Here is an 11,836-nt window from a genome sequence, read left to right on the forward strand (position 1 = left end):
GCTCTTTGCAATTTTCTAGTTGGCACACAGAAAATTCTAGTAGGGTGTGTGACACAAGGGCAGTGACCACATCCCCAGGCGCAAGTACCATGCCTACCATATGGGAGGCGTTCAATAAATGTATGATATGTGGGTGAATGAATGAATGAATGAATCATTAACAAGTAGTTTGTATGGCCTGAGTGGAGAGTGAGTTATCCAACAGGAGGTTCTCGCAGAGGACCTATTGCTGGCTGTGAGCAGAGACTCCCAAGACAGGTCTGCCAGGCTCCCTGGGAGGCAGGGCGGATTACGTGCAGCCTTTCTGTTACCTGTTTCATATATATCAAGCCTGTCCAACCCATGGCCCATGCGTCACATGTGGCCTGGGACAGCTTTGAATGAGGCCCAACACAAATTTGTAAATTTTCTTAAAACAGTATGAGATTTGCTATATATATATATATATATATATATATATATATATATATATATATATATATATTTTAGCTCATCAGCTATCGTTAGTGTATTTTATATGTGGCCCAAAACAATTTTTATTCCAATGTGGCCCAGGCAAGCCAAAAGATTGGACATCCCGATATGTATCATCTCATTTAATTCTCAAAAGAACCCTATCCATGCAAGTGGAAACCCCATCTTACAAAGAAGACTCACTCGCCCGGTTACCAGCAAGGTGGGGATTCTAACTCAGGTCTCTCTGACTCCAAATCCAATGTCGCTTCCTCATGCTGGGGGTTAAATGCATGGGCTCTGATGCCAGACAATTTGGGTTCATATCCTGATTTGCCTCTTACTAGCAGAGGGAACTATGACAATTCAAAGGACTCCCAAGTCCTGATTATCTTCTTTCTTTTTTTCTTTTTTTGAGACGGTATCTCGCTCTGTCACCCAGACGGTATCTCGCTCTGTCACCCAGACGGTATCTCGCTCTGCCACCCAGATCATGGTGGCATGATCTCGGCTCACTGCAACCTCCACCTTCCAGGTTCACACCATTCTCCTGCCTCAGCCTCCTGAGAAGCTGGGACTACAGACGCCTGCCACCGCGCCCGGCTAATTTTTTTGTATTTTTAGTAGAGACGGAGTTTCACCGTGCTAGCCAGGATGGTCTCGATCTCCCGACCTCGTGATCTGCCCGCCTCAGCCTCCCAAAGTGCTGGGATTACAGACGTGAGCCACTGTGCCCTGCCCCAAGTCCTGATTATCTTATCTGTAAAATGAGGATAATTGTATTTCTTACTTCAAGAGTTGCTGTGAGAGTTACATGCGATAATATAAGAAAAATATCACCAGCCAAGCGCACAGTAAGTCTTCAATAGCAGCAGCAACAGCAGCAACAATAGTAATAGTAGTAGTGGTGGTAGCGGTACTAGGAATGTATGAACAGTGGTAGGAGTGATAGTGGTAGGGGTGGTATTCATAATGGCAAGAGTGTAATTAATAGTAATAGTAGTGGCCAGATGCTGTGGTTCACACCTGTAATCCCAGCACTTTGGAAGGCCAAGGCAGGAGGATTGCTTGAGGGCAGGAGTTCAAGACCCCATTTCTGGAAAAAATTTTTAAAAATCGGTCAGGTGTGGTGGCATGCACCTGTAGTCCCAGCTATTTGGGGGCTGAGACAGGAGGATTACTTGAGCCCAGGAGTTCAAGGCTGCAGTGAGCTATGATTGCACCACTGCATTCCAGCCTGGGCAACAGAGTGAGACACCAACTCTTAAAAAAAAAAAAATAGTGGTATATTGGTGGTGGTGGTGGTATTAACAGTGGTAGTGGTAGTAGTAGTAGCGGTATTAATAGTGAGAATAATGGTAATAGTAGTGGCATTAATGGTAGTTGTAGTGATAACACTAGTGGTGGTAGTGGCAGTAGCAGCGGTGTTAATGGTGGTAGTCGTGACAGTAGCACTAGTCACGTAGTGGTAGTAATTGTGGTATTAATAGAGGTTGTAGTGGTTGTGGTAGTAGTGATATTAACGGTGACAGAAGTGGTGGTAGTAGTAGTAATAGTAGTGGTTGCAGAGTAGGGTATTAGTCATGCTGGCAGGAATTGAGTGGTGGTAGTAAGTGGTAGTAGTACGGGGTGATTTTAATGTTGACGTACCCTGAAGGCATGGTGGTAACTTGAGGATGTCAAGTGGGCTTGTTAACTTAAGTTACTTCCACTCTGGGAGACTGGGAGAGTATAGCAGTGGGAGAGGGATGCAAAGGAAACCTATATTCTGGGGTCCCAGTTGTCCTTACGAGCGGGAGAGCTGCAATTCCCAGGCACAGCCACAAGGCGGGGGCAATGATTTGGCACTCATGACATCGGAACATGCCCAGGAAAAAATAACTGGCTCAGGAGCTGGGAGCACCCTGAGGACCCCAGGAGACTCCCGGGAAATGAAGGAGAGTTGGCTGGTGGAGCTTCAGAGACAATTCGATCCTTGGGGTTTAAGACAGACATCAGCAGAGCAGGGTCCGCCACAGGAAAGCAGGAAGGGAAAGTGCAAAATGGGATGAGAGCAACAGGGGTGACCCCAAAACTGTGGTTCTCAATTTGTTTCCACCTGAGTGACAACGTTGGAACAGGGTGTGTGTGTGGCCCTCACTTCCAGGGGTGGGTGGACGCAAATGAGCCACAGATAATGAGCAGTTCCCCTTTCTCTCTCACTCATCAGGACCCTCTATTATGTGGTGGGTATCCGAGAGTTTGAGGACCACTGATTTGGACTGGAACGTGGTGGCCAGAGGACGCAGAGAGAAAGTTTAAAAGGTACAGACGTCTTTCAAGGAGCCACCTACACACAGAGGACTAGAGTGGCTGAGGATGGGCTGTGGGTGTCAATGCTAAAAACATGGCTTTATGGTTAGGGTTTGTAAAAGGGGCCCAGATTCCAATTCTGGCTCTACACTTTCAGCTACGTGACCTTGGACAAGGAGATAATATTAGTACTGGTAGGTTTGTTGTCCAGAGTAAATGAGATGATATCTTTAAAGTGCTTAGCATGTGCCTGGTAGTAACTACAGTTAACTGCAAAAAAAAGAGGGCAGCTATGATTATTACTATCATTATTGTTACGTGGGCTTGACAATGGAGAGAGATTACTTTTAAATCCTCTCTCTATAATCCCATCAATGTTACAGTGTCTTATACAGGAACTGTCTTGTATTTTGCTCAAGGTGTGTTACGTGTAATAGAACTGGCTTCCCAATGAGATTTCAAGGCCCCTAAGGGTAAAGCTATATGTCTCTTGACTTTTGGACAATTCCAATTATAACTCTGGACATAGAGTAGTTGGGTGATCAACATACTTGTCCATTGGTCTGTTGTAAAATTGATAGCCTGTAAATTTTCCAGCATGGCACCTAACAAAGCAATGCAGTAATCATTTGCTAAGCACCAGCTGTATGCTGAGAACACTGGGATAGTCTAATTTGGGGAGATTGTCCTATGCATCCCTGTCTTCTCATTGCTAGGCTATGACTCTGTGGGAGCCCATTGAATCTCTCCTCTTCCCTCCACTCTGACCAAACTGACCCCACTTCTGGGCAGAAACACTGGCATGGAACAGAAGAGACAGTACTAGAAACTAACTTGGTTCAGTGAATTTAGGCATTTGTTTCTCAAGTTCACAAGACCATTTCCTGATGGACTAGACAAAATTGATATAAAGTTGCCGTGACACTGAAGGAAAGGAAGAGAGAAAGAACTGAAAGTCCTGCTTAAATAAACTCAAAGGAAGCCAACGGGGTAAAGGACTTCCTTGGCCTCGTTGCTCTTCTGCCTTATGGGTCTGTTTCCTCATCTGGAACATAAGGGTACAAAAGTAGTGGGTTGCCAAGGTCGTTTAAGGACCCTGGACATAGCTCTATGTGGAGACTCACAGTGACAGAATTCTGGCTGCTTTTTAGTCACTAATTCCCTGTGTGGCCAGGGCCCCGGAGTCACTCATCCTCCACACCTCAGCTTCCCCAAGTGCAGGTGACCTCCAAGTTTACCCTGGCTGACCTTTAAAGGCCATCCCAGCCGGCACACCGATGCTACTTCTAACGTTCTGCCCAGTTCTGCCTGCCCTGCTCTCACCCCGACCACTGTTTGGAGTTTCAGTGGTGGGTGAGTTTCACTTCTTTTTCTTTCTCTCGATGGCAGGTAACTTTCGTGATGACGTACTCCTCCAGAGACGGTCTGGGACACAATTCTGATGGATGGAGGTGAACATGACTGTCCCTTGATACAAGGGGTAGAATTGATTCTGTTGCTGTTGTCCTTTGAGAATCACCACATGACTCTGTGTGGCTATTTCTTCAACTGCAAAATGAGAGAGCATGTTTCCTTTTTAGTCAGCAATATCACCCTTAAGGAAACCTTGAAGGGCAGTTCTATTATTAAGTATCTCAAGCACAAACTTTGATAAATGGCTTCTTTTTTTGCAAATTACAAATTGAATAGCCTTCTCTCCTCCTGTACTCCTGCACTCTCTTCAACCCGGAACCACAGGGGCTCTTTCAAGGGCATTTACCCCTTTGAGATGGGGAAAGAGGTGCCATTAATATGAACTTTCTCCTTCATCCTGATTCACCCTCCATTTCATTGCTGGCTGAAGGCCTCCTGTACAACCAGATGCATTTGAATAATTAATACTCAGCAAGTTGAATGGTTGACCTTCAACAGCTTTATGGCTCCTGAAACCGAGAGTGTTGTCTGTGAAGGCAGGGTCTCATGAAGCGGTCCAGGATGGCGCCTGAGGGAGGCTTCCTCATTAAACTCAAAGAATGTGGGATGAGAGCAGAAGCTGGCATGACTGCAGCCTCACCCAAGCCTCTGTGGAGAGCATCGTAGGTAGGAACTGGGCTTAAGTGAGAGTCAGTGATAAATGAGTGGCCATACCACACCTCAGAAGAGTGAACATGTGACTGAGATAAAAATGATCCGGTCTGCAGATTAGGAAGAGATGAGGCCCTAATACCTGTCAGGGGACAGGGAATGAATGTCCTTCATTGATCCATTCAAGAAACATGTATTGGGGCCGGGCGCAGTGGCTCACGCCTGTAATTCCAGCACTTTGGGAGGCCGAGGTGGGTGAATCACCTGAGGTCAGGAGTTCAAGACCAGCCTGGCCAACATGGCGAAACTCTGTCTCTACTAAAATACCAAAAAATTAGCCAGGCATGCTGGCGCACACCTGTAGTCCCAGCTACCCGGGAGGCTGAGGCAGGAGAGTCACTTGAACCTAGGAGGCAGGGGTTCCAATGAGGTGAGATGGCACCACTGCACTTCAGCCTGGGTGACAGAGTGAGACTCTGTAAAAAATATATATAGAGAGAGAGAGAGACCTACCAAGTACCAGGCATTGTTTTAGACACTAGGGTTATATTAGCGAATGAACCAGAACCTCCCCTCCCAAAAAAGAAACCCTGCCTTTGTGGAGCTTACATCCTAGTTGGGGAGAGAGTTGACGAATAAAATGCATCATTTGCCAGATGGTGATAAGTGCTTAGAAGGAGAAAGGAGGCAGAGCGTGGGGCTGGAGAACATCGGGTAGGAGATGAGCTGCAGTTTTAATAAAGATGGGCAAAGGAAGCCTCCCTGAGGAGATGGCAGATTAGCACACATTTGTGGGAGCTGAGGAGTGGGCTCTGCAGCCATCTGGGGAAGAGGGTCCCAGGGCAGGAAAACTGCAAGTGCAAAGGCCTTGGGGCAGAAATGTGTCCTGATGTGTTCCAGGAAGAGCTAGGAGGCCCCATGGGGGGATTCAAGTCCGTCTCATAGGGCTTTTCCTCCCAGTGAGACCGGAAACCATTCGAGCATTTATCAGCAGAGAAAGGCATGAGGTGGCTTCTGACTTAACAGGATTCCTCTGGCTACTGTGTGGAGAAGAGACTGTAGGTGGCAAGGGAAGATGCAGAGGGACCAAATGAGATGACAGGAAAGATGCCTGGCATGACTGAAAGGAGCCTGATGGAGGAACCGAGAAGTGGTCAGATCCTGGGTTCATGTTGAAGGAAGGTTGGCGGATTTGCTGAAGGAGTAGATATAGGTGTAAGGGAAAAGGCCTAGTCCTTGGTTCTTGTTTTGGGGCCTGAGCAGCTAGAAAGATGAAATTGCCGTGTGTGGAACCGAGACAGATTGCAAGAGAGTTGAGCAGGAAAATCAGCAGCGTATGAACAATGTAGGGAGGGGATGTGTGGCATGCCTGCCCCACCCAGGAGAGTTCAAGGAATCTTACCAAACCGTGTCAGCCGGGGCACCCTGCACAAGTGGTACTGCAGGGTGAGGGAACGTTTTCTTGCGTCAGAGCACCTGGCCTCATTCAGGTCCCTCGTCTGCCACTCTCCAGTGAAGGGATTTGGGACACATCATTTAAGCAAGCTGTGCTTCAGTCTACCCATCTTCAAAATCCCGGAGAGGGTGTGTGTGTGCGTGTGTGTGTGTGCGTGTGTGTGTGTGTGTGTGTGAGAGAGAGAGAGAGAGAGAATATATATATAGCTTCGTAAAATGCAAAACATTACACCCAGAGGCAGAGGTACAGTGAAATACTAGACTTTGGAACCAAAAGAGCTGCAACCCCTTCCTAGCTACATGATGTTGGGCAAGTTTCTTTTTTTTGGAGACAGAGTCTCACTCTGTCACCCAGGCTAGAGCACAGAGGCGTGATCTCGGCTCGCTGCAACCTCCGCCTCCTAGGTTCAAGCGATTCTCCTGCCTCAGCCTCGTGAGTAGCTGGGATTACAGGCATATGCCACTGTGCCCATCTTATTTTTGTTGGTGGTGGTTTTTCTTTCTTTTTTTTTTTTTTTAGTAGAGACAGGGTTTTGCCATGTTGCCCAGGCTGGTCTCGAACTTCTGACCTCGGGTGATCCCCCTGCTTCAGCCTCCCAAAGTGCTGGAATTGTAAGCATGAGCCACCGTGCCCAGCCAATGTTGAGCAAGTTTCTTAATCTCTCAAAGTCTTGGTTTCCTCATGTGTAAAGTGGAGATAGCACTGCCTACCTTACAAGATTGTCATGAGGTTTTAAGAGATAAGGCTTTTAAAGCATCTAGCAGAGAGCTAGGTACATAGTAGGAGCCCGATATAGCTGTTATTACACATGAAATAATTGTTATTATAGGTGTATTTATTTGTGTGTTGGCCACCTGGGTGATCCCAAAGCCCAGCAACATAGATGATATTATTTTATCTTGTGATGTATCATCAATAAATGATTTATTATGTATTTGCCTGTGGCCACATATACTCTGTGACATTATGAGCTTCCAAGAAACTCCTAGGAGCTGAGAAATAATAATAGAGACTTAAATATCCAAAATCAAACTTTCTTGAGACAAGGGATCTCATTTTATATTTTTTTCTTTGTATCTTTTACTGTAGACCTGGTTCAATGACTACACTTGAAAGTTATTTAATAGATAGATAGGATCAAAGAAAGGGAGCTTAGACATTCTTTTACTTAACCACTTTCATTTAAACGTAAGAAAACTAGAGCCCCGAGAGGGCCAGCGACTTGCCAGAGTGAACCAGCAAGTGAGTAGCTGATCTAGGGCTGGTATGAAGCTCGCCTGCCTCTTAGATCGATGGCTTTCCACTCTACTTCTCATCTCTGTGGGATGAATGAAACCAACCATGGTGAAATCAAGATCCTTTATTGACTTAGACCCTCTTTGATGGGCTCATCCAGTCTGACAAAGATTCAGAAGATTTGCTTGTAATTCCTTGTAATGACAATAGGATAAAGCAAAGGTTCTTGAATGGTTCCTTGAGCTTCTTGGATTTCTCTGGGGCCTGCAGTGTTTGCACTGGTCTAGACATTTTCCACCAAATCCCCCAGCAAATATTTGAAGGCCTTGATACAATGCCATACAAATAACCATATCTAAAGCTCTCCTTCATAAACAGCCTGAGGTCCTTAGTCAGTCAGCAGTGATCGCAGAAAAAAACAAAACAAAACAAAACCAAAACTTGGCTCCTAGAAACAGTTTTTAAAAGGAAAACCTCAAAGACAACCTAAGAAGTAACACATTTTTGTTGTGGTTAAAGTCACAATTGTTATTTAGACCATTCACTGACAGCTGGGAGAGGGGTGTGTGTGTGTATTTTAACAGCTTTTCAAAGATACAGAAGAAATTTCCTTAGCAAATGTTAGTTTTTAAAAGTAACCTTTAAACTTTAAAAAAACCTGTGCCTCTTGTTCTGTTCCAAGTGTTGCATGTATAGCATTTAAATTTTAATAAGGGTTAGGGAAAAGACTTTGGAGTTAGATCAAATGCAGAAAAAAAATTGCTGTGGAATTTTGACGTGGTTCCTATAATAAGTTTCTTGTCATTGTCAGAGAAAAAAAGCAAGCACTCTCTCCTCACATGTTAGCAATCTGGCAATAGCACTAAAGATTTGTACAGGGAAATGCACACGAAATCTCAATAACAGTAGTTAGAGTTTACGACCAAAGCAGCCACAGCCAGACACCACAGATCAGAAAGTCCCAGGCCATCACCCAGCTGGACTACCTACTTGTCCCCACCCACTGCTTCCAACCTCCACAGTCTTCATAATTACTTCTGCACTACCTCCCAACCTTGTAAATTAACAATCTTATTTCCTAAAACCTTCTACTTTATTTATCCCCAGTAATCACAGGTTAATCAGATAAACTACCCTGTGGTCATCAATCAGCAAGTCCTTTAGCAAAAGCAAGTAACAAAATAACCTAAATGTATTATTATTGATAATCATAGCAACTAACATTTCTGCTGCTTTATGACAATACTGTGCATTATCTAATTTAATCTTCATTCAAACTATGAATTTGCACTTACATTATCTCCATTTTTACCAAAGTAGAACCTAAATTCTAACTAGTACTCTATTCTAGTTTAAATACATAAAGGATCTTTAGCAATAATTGATAGAATTTGAGAATTATAAAAGTCTCTAAGAGATCTTTTTTTTTTTTTTTTTTTGAGACAGAGTCTCACTCTGTCACCCAGGCTGGAGTGCAGTGGTGCAATCTCGGCTCACTGCAAGCTCCGCCTCCTGGGTTCACACCATTCTCCTCCCTCAGCCTCCCGAGTAGCTGGGACTACAGGTGCGCGCCACCACGCCCAGTTAATTTTTTTTTTTTTTGTATTTTTACAAAAATACAAAAAAATACAAACAGGGTTTCACTGTGTTAGCCAGAATGGTCTCGATCTTCTGACCTCGTGATTCGCCCGTCTCAGCCTCCCAAAGTGCTGGGATTACAGGCGTGAGCCACCGCACTCAGCCAAGATCATATAATCTTAATGGAGTGTATTGCATGTTTTTTCTTGCCACTAATATTTGATTGGCAGTAATTCCTAAGCCATAAACAGGACCATACTACAAAAATGTTTGAAACTTTTTTCAGTTAATATATTGAGATATCATTAAATAAATAAGAATTAGAAAGTGTCAGCAACAATTGAGATTAAAGAAACTTGCACTTTCTCATTTTGCTTTAATTTTTTACAATGGCTGTACATTACCAAGAACTAAAAGAAAAAGTTATCTCCATTTTTAAAAGTTAAAAAGGATTACAGTACTTTATAGCAGAACATTGACACAAACCCATTGACATAAAAGTTTAGTCATTCACAGGGAGGGGGACATCCCACACCAGGGCCTGTCGGTGAGTTGGGGGCAAGGGGAGGGAGAGAATTAGGACAAATACCTAATGCATTCAGGGCTTAAAACCTGGAGGGCAGGCTGATGGGTGCAGCAAACCACCATGGCACATGTATACCTATGTAACAAACCTGCACGTTCTGCACGTTATATCACAGAACTTAAAGTAAATTGTTTTAAAAAGTTCAGTTATTTATACCAACCTAGAGCTTTATGGTTTGCAAAGTACTTTTAATCTTCACAATAACCCTGTAAGATATTTAATTTTCTGGGGAAGGAAACTGAGGCTGGGCATGGTGGCTGATGCCGGTAATCCCAACACTTTTGGAGGCTGAAGCAAGTGGATTGCTTGACCTCAAGAGTCTGAGACCAGTGTGGGCAACATGGTGAAACCCTGACTACACACAAAAAAACAAAAATTAGCCAGGCATGGTGGCTCCACGCCTGTAGGCCCAGCTACTTGAGGGGCTGAAGGGAGAGGATCGCTTGAGCCCAGGCGGTGGAGGTTGCAGTGAGCCGAGATTGTACTACTGCACTCCAGTCTGGGTGACAGAGTAAGACTCTGTCTCAAAAAAAAAAAAAAAAAAAAAAGCGTGTATAGTGTGTGTGACTCAAGGTTATATATATCCATAAGGTAGAATTTGAACTCAGACCTCTGGACCCTGTGTGCTGCACATATTCCATGACCCTAAGACCTTCCTATAGTCACTTATCCATGTGTCCCAGGTCCTAAATGCTTTCTGGATTCTGCTCTGTCACCTGTACCTAGAAGTTTATGAGTTTTCACTTCCAGGATCTACTATTTTGAAGAGGAGATCCACCGTGTAACAGCTGTTCCTTATCACTGGAAAGAAGAGAATAATGCTGCTGCTGCTGCTGCTGCTTCTGCTGCTTTTTTCAAAGGTTCTCACTCTGTTGCCCAGGATGGAGTGAAATGGCACTATCTCAGCTCACTGCAGCCTCAACCTCCCAGGCTCAAGCGATCCTCCTACTATAGCCTCCTGAGTAGCTGGGACTGTAAGTGAGCACCACTACAACAGGCTAATGTTTTTTTTATTTTTTGTGGAGAAGGGGCTCTCAATTGCTGCCCAGGCTGGTCTTGAAGTCCTTGGCTCAAGTGATCCACCTGCCTTGGCCTCCCAAAGTGCTGGGATTATAGGCGTGAGCCACCTCAACTGGCCAATAACTCTTCTTAACTAGACCCTTGGGGGAAAATGATACATGCATCCTAGGCATGAGCATAGTGCCTGCTAAGAGGTTCTCCCTTTCCCTCTCCTCTTCTTGCTACAGACTTCCTTGAGCCCTGACTGCACACAGAGCCCACGTTATGGAAGAAACTTCCAGAGGCGCATAACTAGTCAGCCCTGACTACATGTTTCCTATGTGCCAACATCTTCCATTGTTTTCTTCATTAAGTCCCAGCAATAATATTATCCCACCTTTCAGATGAGGAAACTGAGCTTTAGAGAAATTAAATCGCTAGTGAATGGTCACAGTGAGTAAGAGGAGGAATGGAAATTCCAATCAGCCATCTGTTCCCACCACCCACATTCTTAAGTGCTCCTTTTGGCTCCCTTTGAAGAGTGTACAAGGGAGAAGAAGGAATCAGGGATCTGTTTTGGCTTTTAATAGCATATATGCATGTGTGCATGCACGTGTGTGTGTGTATCTGTGCAAGCAGGCAAAACAGTACAAAGGAAACAAATAAACTGAATAGCAATTACCTAGACAAAGAGAGGAGATTGGGAAGCAGGTGATAAACAGGGGAGAAAGCAGACTTTCTCTTTTTGCTTTAGTAAGTTTTGATTATTTGAATTTATCATAATGTCTATTCAATCTTTTTAAATTATGATAAATCCACACAGCATAACACCTGCTGTCTTGACCATTTTAAGTGTACAGTTCAATAGTATTTTAAGTACATTGTTATTATTGGGCAGTCATCAGCACCATCGGCTCCATAACCTTCATCTTGCAAAACTGAAACTCTGTATCCGTTAAATAATAACTCCCCATCCCTCACTTCCCAGCCCATGGAAACCACCATTCTACTTTCAGTCTCTATTAATTTGGCTACTCTAGATATCTCATATAAGTGGAATCATACAGTTTTCGTCTTTGTGTGTCTGACTTATTTCAGTAGCATAACGTTCTCAAGGTTCATCCCTGTTGAGACATGTGTCAGAATTTCCTTCCTGCTTTTTTTTTTTTTTT

Source organism: Macaca fascicularis, chromosome 16 (genome assembly GCF_037993035.2).
Source record: "Macaca fascicularis isolate 582-1 chromosome 16, T2T-MFA8v1.1".
Classification (NCBI taxonomy): domain Eukaryota; kingdom Metazoa; phylum Chordata; class Mammalia; order Primates; family Cercopithecidae; genus Macaca; species Macaca fascicularis.